Genomic DNA, 10,169 nt, shown 5'->3' with positions numbered 1-10,169 from the left:
TGGGAGGTTCCCAGGGTGACTGGTTTTGAGATGACAGGAAAGGGGAGTCTTGAGCAAGAGCTGCTGGGAAGAAAAAGGGGAAGAAGAAACAGGTTCCATCTTGGGCAGGCTGGCTGAAGGCTGGGTAGGAGAGATGCCTTGGACTCCATGGGTTGCCCTGCTTGTGGGGGACAAGCTTCTATTGAAATGACTGTGCTCTAAGATCTGGACTCTCTCCATGCAGACTAAAGGTGCAAATAGGTGATTAAACCATATTTATTAAAGTTGCAACAGTCTCAGTCATGCCTCAATTCTCCAAAGGAACACAGACCCTGGGTGAGTGCCTGGAACCCCATGGGCTTTTGCCACCGCTTGGCAGAGAGGGGGGGAGGCACCCAACTTTTGTAACAATAGAAACATAGGAAGCTGCCTTATACTGAGTCAGACCAATGGGTCATTTAGCTCAGTACTGCCTACACTGACTTGCAGAGGCTCTCTGAAGGTAGGACCAGAGCTACCAGTTCTGTGCCACAAGAGCCAGAGCCACAAGTTGCAGCACACACACAGCTCTGGACTCTAGTTAGGAACCCAAGGCAGAAGCTGGAGACCATCATGTAGCAGAGATTCTTGTCAAATAATATCCACTTTGCAGCAGAATGGTATCGGTTTTGCTCAAATATTTTCCTTGCATGGTGTAAGCAAATCAGGATGAACACTAAATAAAGAGGTTTTCCGGAGGAGCCCAGCAAGAGTTTTGGGCTATTTCATTGTCCTGAGGAAAAATCTATGAATGAAAGCAACACCACCAACTTCTCTCTGGTGACCAAAGGCACACTGGCAGTCTATGCTTCAGTTTAATGCGAAAGACAGCTGCATGGTGGATTCACAAGAGCATTCTCATTTTACAATAATAAGGCATTGTCAGTATTTGTCTGATCAGAGTCCATAGAAGTTGTCCTTCTAATTTCTGGCATGAAAAGGGAGAGCCTCAAAGCAGTTATGTGGAGATGGATTACACTGAGTTATGAATGTTTAAACACACTTGTGAGGATCCAATGGGTTTTGAATCAATAAATACAAATTATATTTGAGAATTTCTTTTCACAATGTATCTTCAATAAACAGTCAAGAGATTAGGGACAAAAGAAAGTTTTTCTGCACTTGCAATTCTTCTCGTAACACTTTGTCTTGTCATTCTGCGTACCGGAACTCTCTCAAGCTCCTGTAGGTAGCTGTATATAAAAAAGTAATATTAATTAAAGGCATTTTGGTATAGTCTGTGATTAACAATATCTACGATCTCATCAAATTCACAGGGTGATCCTATGCGTATTTACTTGCAATAAGTTGGAGGTGAGACAAAATGAATTGAACTTATTGCCAGGTGAATGCATCTAGGTCACATGCATTGTACAGGAACTAGTGGTTTTGATGAGAAAGATAATCAGGTGTTTAATATTATTAAAAGAGGACCCACAAAGCAAGCTCTTTTAACTGTGAACCTGGCTTCAGCATGTCTTAGCATTCCAGCCCTTCCATATTTACACATTAGTCTACATCAGATATAGGGAACCTGATCAGGCTAGTGGGCCAAATCCTTATCTTCCCTACTCCTCACAGGCCAAATTTAACAAGCAGTTGGACTCACCTGTCAATCACATGACGTCACAACGTCATCGGTGATCAAAGCATCACATGAGGCTGGCAAGGAGGGCTGTACAGTGCTCTGAAGCACCACAGATTGGCCTCCTTGAAGCCCACTATCTACAGGGATTGACTAATGGATCAGACTCCCCATGGGAACTCATTGCACAGCTGATGTAGCTACATCTCTAACTGCTCCACACCTGATGTCACATAACACACCTGGTGAGGGCCAGGTGGGCATTGTGTTGGGCCTTGCGGGAGAACTTAGGAAGCAGGCTGGTCCAAATTTTGCCTGCAGGCTAGAGGTTCTCCACCACTGCTCTACACACTGTCTCACAGTTGCTCTGGTTGCCAACTACTTCCTCCTTCACCACCAAAAGTGAGTTAATAAAATCAGGATTCAATCTTAAAGTCTGCTGGAGTTTTAAAAGAAGTCTTCAGTAACTGTGGGAACTTCACTGCAGAGGGAGCTGATTAATTGCTGAAAGAAGGTTGAAATGAAAATGGTGTGTGTGTGTGTGTGTGTGTGTGTGTGAGAGAGAGAGAGAGAGAGAGAGAGAGAGAGAGAGAGAGAGAGAGAGATAAATGGAGCATCATGGAAAACAGCATGGGTGGCTGGCTGGCCAGCTGGAACCCTGAATTGGAGGAGTCTATATTGCAAGTCTATATTGCAACATTCTGTTGCAGATACCTGACTCGCACTACAATTTCAGAAGGCAGACCAGTGTGACACGGCCCTTCCCTTCAGCACCTCCTCCAGACTGTCACAACATCACAACACAACTCATTCCTCAAGATTCCTAAGTAGCCTAGACCTGAACTCTATCGCATGAGAAAGCAAGCCTGTTTTTGTCTTCTTTTCAGCACTGAGCATGCCGCACATTCTTTCCCTGAGATATAAGGTTTGCAGTGTGTTATAATCACCAAGGAGAACTCATGTCTAAACCACAAAGGTTACTGGGTAGAACAAAATGTAAGGTAAATGATGCACTTAGATCTTCTATATTTGCTGAGAAAACTATGCACTGGATGGATCCGAAGGCTCCCTAAAGGAGCTTCCTCCAACATAAATCCTTCTGTTCCATAGAAAGAGATGAAGTTCCATTAGAAAGGTGTTCCATAGTATCAGTGCTACAAAGGAGGGGACGGGACAGAAATGTACAATATGAGTTTGCTTGTCCTCAAAACTTAATTGAGAGCTTATTATTCTCCCCATGTTTTGGATAAGGAACTAATACTGCAAGAACGTGACTTGGCCAAGGTGAGTTAGCAATTTACTCAGCTGCCTATCATGTTCAGATCCAATTCTCCAAGGTTGCATTCAGATGAGCGGTTCATTGCATTAGTTTCACTACTTAAAATGTCCTGATTTTTAGCACTCCTCTTACACTGGAATATAGAACTATGGCTTTTTCAATTGACATACTACTATGCCATGCTAAATTTTAAATGGTGGTCGCATGATTGTGAAAACCATGGGGAAATGACAATGTAAAACTCTCGTTATTTTCTGAGTTAACGAGGTTGCATTTTTTTCCTGGGGAAAAATTATCATGGAAATGAATGCTAAGCTTCCACCAGATTCCATTAGATTTCCAGAATTGGCCCTTACATTGTATGAAGGATTACATAAAGCATGAAAGTGAACTGTTAGTGAAATGCTAGGAACTTTGCCATGTAAAAATCTTGCCACAAGCCCATTTGTTCAGAGCACATATCTTTTCCCAGGGCTTTCTTCTAATATATTGAACTAGTAATTGCCAACTTTATAGATATAACGTAACCTCCTGTGTCTTGTTGTGATCTTCCTACAGTTTCTACAATTGTTGATCACTTCCATCCTATACATCAGAACTAAGTCCCGCTCAGATTAATTGAGTTTGCTCCCGAGTGTGCATGATCGCAGACCTCATTGTATTTCCTCCCCTATATATTCTGCACATTTATTGAAAAAAGAGAGAGATGCCAACAAAATATGTTAACACTTCATTCAGAATGTGTTATGTTAGTATGATTACCACGAGTTTATCAGACAAGAGGCCAGATTTTGAATTCTCCCACGATGAACAATGAAGTGTACTTAGCACTTCATATAACTCTTTGTAGTTCCAAGCACTTACAAATGTGAATGGCTTATGGCTTACAACACCTATGTACTTGGAAGGGTGCTCATCTTGCAGTTCTTATTTTGGAATGGGGAAAGGTCATGCATGCTTGTTTATTAGACATTTGTCCTAAATGCATGCAGTTTTTGTTGTTGTTTAGTCATTTAGTCTTGTCCGACTCTTCGTGACCACATGGACCAGAGCATGCCAGGCACTTCTGTCTTCCACTGCCTCCCGCAGTTTGGTCAAACTCATGCTGGTAGCTTCGAGAACACTGTCCAACCATCTCATCCTCTGTTGTCCCCTTCTCCTTGTGCCCTCCATCTTTCCCAACATCAGGGTCTTTTCCAGGGAGTCTTCTCTTCTCATGAGGTGGCCAAAGTATTGGAGTCTCAGCTTCAGGATCTGTCCTTCCATTGAGCACTCCGGGCTGATTTCCTTCAGAATGGATAGGTTTGATCTTCTTGCAGTCCATGGGACTCTCAAGAGTCTCCTCCAGCACCATAATTCAAAAGCATCAATTCTTCGGCGATCAGCCTTCTTTATGGTCCAGCTCTCACTTCCATGCATCACTACTGGGAAAATGCAGTTTTTAGTGTATACCAACAGACGGTGTATTAGCTGGAGTACTTGGCATGACTCAGCTAATGTAGCAGGGTTATACTGGAGGCAATCTGTATCCAGGAACCACAGACAGTGCCAAAGTGGGGGCATCACCATAAACACCCACACCCAACAAATAATTCACCCTCCCTCGTTGCTGGACTCATGTGAAGAAGAGGCCCTTTTCACATAACAGCAATAACAAAACCATAAGCTAAAAATTAAAATGACGCCGCAATCCGCAGCATGCTTACTTGAAGTTTAACTCAAAACCAATAGACCTTATTTCAGAGAAGATATGTTTGGTATCAGAGCATTAGAGTGAAATATGTCAATACACAAATCTAATGTGATACAAAACTCCTCATGGCAGCTGGTGCCCAATGGGATTGGTAGGGTGGAGGGCAGGGAGACCAAGGTGACACCTACATCATACACCACAGAGCAACAGTCCCCAACACCCTTAACAAACTACACTTTGGGGGAAGCCATGGGCTTAGATGAATGGGGTGGATGTGGCCTAGCAGTAGGTGGAGACAGAGCCAATGACAGGCAGAGCAAACTAATTGCAGTTTTGTTGCCATTCTCTTCTCTTCTGCCCCCCCCCCCAAAGGCAACAATGAAATGAAGCTGACCATCAATCTCCTAATTGTTCATACCAGAAATAAAGCCTGACTTGAAGTCTGTATAGGGGTCAGAGGAGTGCCACCTGATGGATTCTGGTCTACTAGTTTTCCTTCTGGTTTCCTCTGAGCTTCTTGTATTGGCCAGAGCTAAGCAATGGTGCCTGTGTGAGATGTTCCAGTTTGGGAGTCTTCTGAAGGTTTGAATTTGATTTGATGCTGTGTTGGCACAGATCACTTTGCTCATGGTTGTTCAGAAGATAGACTGATAGATAGAAACTATTTGCCTTAGCCACCAGCCATAGCAATAAGATAAAATATACTGGGGTTAGAGCTAAATAGTTAGCTGTACAAAATACATTCTGGAGGTTTACATCAGTAAAAATGAGACAATTGGTACATGACTCTTTAGCTACAGATAAAACGTGTGAGCCAATAAACTTTCTTTTGTTTTAAAAGAAAAAAGCAGAGGAATGTTCGAAAGTTAATCAAATAATAGATCTTATTCTACTTGCCCCTGCTAAATCTTTTACAGTTTTTGCTGTCCCCTGGTTATCTTGATCTGCCAGAAGAAAAGACACCGTAGCAATGCTTGAGTGACCTGGTATGGATAGTAGTAGAGGGGTAATAGCCGCACACCTCAAATCTTTATAAAGAGTACAATCTAGCAGTACATGAGCTACTGATTCAGTACTGCCATCACCACATGGAAACAAGTGATTTCCCATGCTCATGATTATTCAGAAGCCTTGGAGCAACCCCCCCCCCCGTTGAATTAAATAAGTAAAATCAGATAAGAGGTATAAGAATGTTAAAGTCATTCTCACAGGATTCAACACAACAAGCAGTCCACCTATCAAAATAATATATCCTCTGTACCTGATGGACATTGGGATGGGGTGATACAAGATCTCTTAAGGAAGGGAGCCCACTTCCAACAAAACATATGGATGGAATGTTGAAGGCTGTGCAAACACGAACACGTGAGGTCATTTACATTCCTCCTGTCCTTTTGGCTTTAAAAAGCTATGATTGTATCACTGTAAGTTCAGTCCTACAAGGGGTTAAGTGTTCCCTAGGCCATCCAGTCAACTGCATAAGCATGTGTTAAGCATCTGGGTTCAATACTGAGTGAAACACCTGAAGTCAATTTGGGAAGCTCTTCCAAAGGCAAATGTTTCATGTAGACCATGATCCTGGAACCAGATTGAAATGGAAATGAACAGCGAGATTGGGGAGTAAGTGGGCTTTCGGACTGTAGCAGTTGGCATCAGAGCTTGGCTTTAGGCATCTGCATATCAATTATACCTTTCGGCATTTAGCCCACTATACACAATTAGCCTTAAACTGAAGCACATGCTTATGTGCCTCATTTGCCGGACAGGTTGAGAGCTCTTATTATTTTCCATTTGGAAGTCCCCTGTGAATGATGAGATTGTGGGCTTCTGGCCAAGTGGCCACATCAACCTCCCCTCTCCAGAAACTCATGCCAATGGACTGTATGTCATACTTAATCAAGCTGGCTGGGTCTCATTTTAGCTACATTAACTGTCATCCTGTTATAGGATTATTGATCCGGATGACTATTTCCCCATTATTTCGATGAATGAAATAAAGGGAAAGGTGTTAGGCAGCATGATTAATTGCAGGTTAGGGGGTTTATCCTTTGTGTGCGCAATCAGGATTAAACAAATCCTGCCCTTTGAAACAAAAAGCAGTATTGTGATTTCACTCCAGGCTTTCCCCACCCAGCCCCCATGCAATTATTTCCATCTGTCCCTTCAGCACAATTAATCTCATATTTAGTGTATTCAGTAACAGGATCTTTGATTTTAGTTTAAAGCTGGCCACCCCATGGTAATTACTCTGCAAAGCACATTTTCACCTGATTACGAATGATTGATGACTTACTGTACCTTCAAACAGAAGATTATGACACGTTTGCAAGAAATAAGTACCAACTGTGCTCGTGGTTGGCTTATCCTATGCATCGAAGAGAACAAATCCCTTTTTTCTTGAGGCTGTGCAGCAGTTCACCGAAAGTGCAGTTCACCAAACTGTGCTGCTGTATAGCTTTGACTCATTTCAGTGGGGATTGAGCTGGAATACCTTATAAGCAGTTCATTTGGAAGGGAATAGAGTCGTGTGCTGGTTGGTGACTGTTACCTGGAAGCATACCAGATGGATTCATGCCATGCGGAGGATGTGATCGTAAGTGCAGCATGTGTTGCACGATCCACTGGGATTTCTCATGACCATAGTCCAGGCTGGGGGTTGGAGTCTAGCAATATCCGGAGGGCACCTGGTTGACTATCCCTGCCATAGAAATGGGAAAAAAATATTGATTGGTGTGTATTTGATTTAGTGAGGATATAAGATGCTTAGGAAAGGAAACTGACAAGTACCTAGACAGTTCATGTTCTGAGTTTTGTATCCATCCTTTCTTTTTAATCTAGTATGCTTTTCAAATTATCTTCCAAAGAAACACTGAAATTCCTCAGCTGCTTATTAGGGGATATGTGTCCCAAATAATGCTGGAGACATTTCCATGAAAGACAGTTGGTCCACAACAATGGTCATTTACCTTTTTACAGTCAATGAACAGGGGAGCATTGGGTGGTATATTTTAGAGTGGGGATCAATAGTCCTTTCTAGCTGCAAAACATGTCGTGGGGAGTCCACCATAATAATGCGGGAGGTCCTCAGTAAACAAATGAGATGGAAAAGGTTCCTTCAAGGTGCAAAGTCTAAAAACAATACAGTTTTGTGACGTTTGCCTTCCATACCTGACGGTTTGCCATTTTCATCAGCAACTCGGTATCCAATAAAAGCACATAGCTCATTCTCAGAGACAGTGTGCCTCTGAGAACTGTATGTTACAATCTGGGCCTGTTTGTAGGTTTCCCACAGGTCTGCTCACCTTCAAAGAACCCGAGGCAAGGCGTTTGGTGGGTGGAACGAAACCCAAACCCACCACCCGGAGGGAGGGAGGCCCGGCCCACCTCCCTCTCTCCCTCTGGAAAAAGGCCAAGAGTGGCCGCATCGGCCTCTGCTGCCCTCACCCGTGGGGATGCCCTGCTCCTTGGAGCTCCAGCCGAAGCCGCACACCACCTTGCCGAGGCAGGCTCTTCATGGCTGAGCGAAGCCCCGCGCGACCAGGACGGAGGCCGGATCCGGCTCCCACAATGGCAGCAGCAGGCGGGTGGGTGGGTGAGCACTGTGCTCAGAAGGACTTTCTGCGGTGAAGAGGGAGTGGCGGCCAACGAACACGCGCTATCCCTGTATGGAAGAGGCAGGCCTCACGCTGCGTCACAGGAGGCTGTGTCCCCTTCTGTGGGGAGGGAGGAGGAGTGATGACAGAAGGAGCGCCTCTGCTCACCAGCTCCCCGTCCTTCTTCCCAACAGGTGGCTCCGTGTATACCCAGCATATAAGATGACCCCGACTTTTGGGGTGATTTTCCTGGGTTAAAAAGTTGTCTTATACGCTGGAACATACGGTACTGGAACATGAGCAATAGTTTGTTGAGTCGTACTGTTAGTTTCTGTGAAGACCTTTCCCCAAAATGTCTCTACTAGAGAATGTGACCACCCCAGGTGGTCACACTCTCGTGCTATTGTGCTGGAAAAAGCTGTACAAAAAATAATAATCAATAAGCAGCTTATTCCTTAAATGTTGTGGCCAACACAACCCGAGCTATGCCAAACCAAGTAGAGAATATGTTTTATATTCTCCTCTTGCTCCCTGTTTCAGCAGAAGGCAATGAAGTAATGCATAACCAACCCATCACCCTTTCTGTGACCCAATTGCTTCTATAAAGAGCATGACTTGCTAAAGACAGATGACACCACGTCACCCAGCCTTGTCTCATTAGCATGCATATGAAATTTGACAGCTTTTCTTTCCCAGGCAAAACTGAATTTGGGATTGAGAGTACGCAGTCAAGAGTTTGTACGGTTTAGTCATCAAATCTGAGTCATATAATACATTCATTTGTTAGAGTATTCCTTACAGTTAAATATGTGAAAGCCAAAAAGGACCGCATTAGAGAATTCTGTTGATTTCCTGGACAATACGAGTGATTACATTTTTTTTTTTGTACTTAACGAAACCACAATATTCAAGCATATCTTTTTCCTTCAGGGTTGCCAGACATCTGAACTGCAGTTCTTACTGATGGGAGTTGGCATCTTGCAACATCTGGAGGGCCACAGATTCCCTACCCCATTTTAGAATACGATTGTATCAGTGGTTGGAATATAAAGTAAAATTAACTTTTGTCTAGATACAACAGGCGCCTGGTGTCTGCACTTTCCGGAAACAATTGAAGATTTCTTTTTTTGTTCTGACAGGCTTTTCCAGCTGGCTAAATGGGCCTTAGACACTCATGGCAATTTTGTGCGGCTTTAGTTTTGTTTTAAATGTATTTGCTGTTTCGTGTTTCTAACATAGCTGTCAACGTTTCCCCTTTTTAAAGGGAAATTCCCTTATTCCGAATAGGATTCCTCGCAAGAAAAGGGAAAAGTTGACAGCTATTTTAAAATTGTCTTTATTGTACCTTGCCAGGAAATGGTTGTCTACAAGGTGATTAATATAGTTATAATGATGAGGATAATCACCATCACATTTAGGAAAGCAGAACTTCCTGAAGAGGATATTCAGGTGAGAAAGATGTATAAATGAGGGCCCCAAACCAATCTGAGTTTGGCCCTGATCTGGCACTTTGGAGAAACCCTGATGGGACACAGAGTGATCCAGGGGTGACTCAATCCAGGTCCCAAATGGACTCAAGGTTTTTGCATAGCTCCTCACAGGGTAGTCTCCAGAAAGCAGTCTCCTTCTTCAACTTCTGGCCGAATGATGTAAGGAACTGCAGACAAGGGAAAATACACACACACACACACACACACACACCACATAAAGACATACAAATTCACAGTGCTCTTTTTCTACAAAAATAACTCACCATGAACACTTTCCTCATTCTCTTAGAATGGCAATGGTGCCCACCCGAAAGGTGCCAGAACTGAGTTCTGGTGAGCTTCAACTGGAAAAAAAAAGCCCTGCAAGTACAGCATTGAGCAGACCTTTGCACAACAAGCTTTTGATGGCCATCTTTTGACTGTGCCATTTTTCTATTCTAATCCCCCCTCATCGCATCCACCCACCTGTTTTTCCATCCAGTGGGGTAAAGATTCCATATTCCATGATTCT

The 10,169-nt window shown here is 43.4% G+C and overlaps 1 long non-coding RNA gene across 1 annotated transcript; it reads right to left on the bottom strand.

The window, feature by feature from the left end:
- Positions 1–410: 410 nt before the first annotated feature.
- On the bottom strand, positions 411–9,805 carry LOC308596907. Its single transcript, XR_014012730.1, has 3 exons — positions 9,581–9,805; positions 7,124–7,273; positions 411–1,211 (listed from the first exon to the last, which is right to left on the bottom strand). It is a non-coding gene; the product is annotated as an uncharacterized lncRNA (long non-coding RNA).
- Positions 9,806–10,169: the final 364 nt, after the last annotated feature.

Source organism: Podarcis bocagei, assembly GCF_964188305.1.
Source record: "Podarcis bocagei genome assembly, chromosome: 10".
NCBI lineage: Eukaryota > Metazoa > Chordata > Lepidosauria > Squamata > Lacertidae > Podarcis > Podarcis bocagei.
Note: the sequence above shows the minus strand (reverse complement) of the source record. Positions and strands in the feature narration are given on the sequence as shown.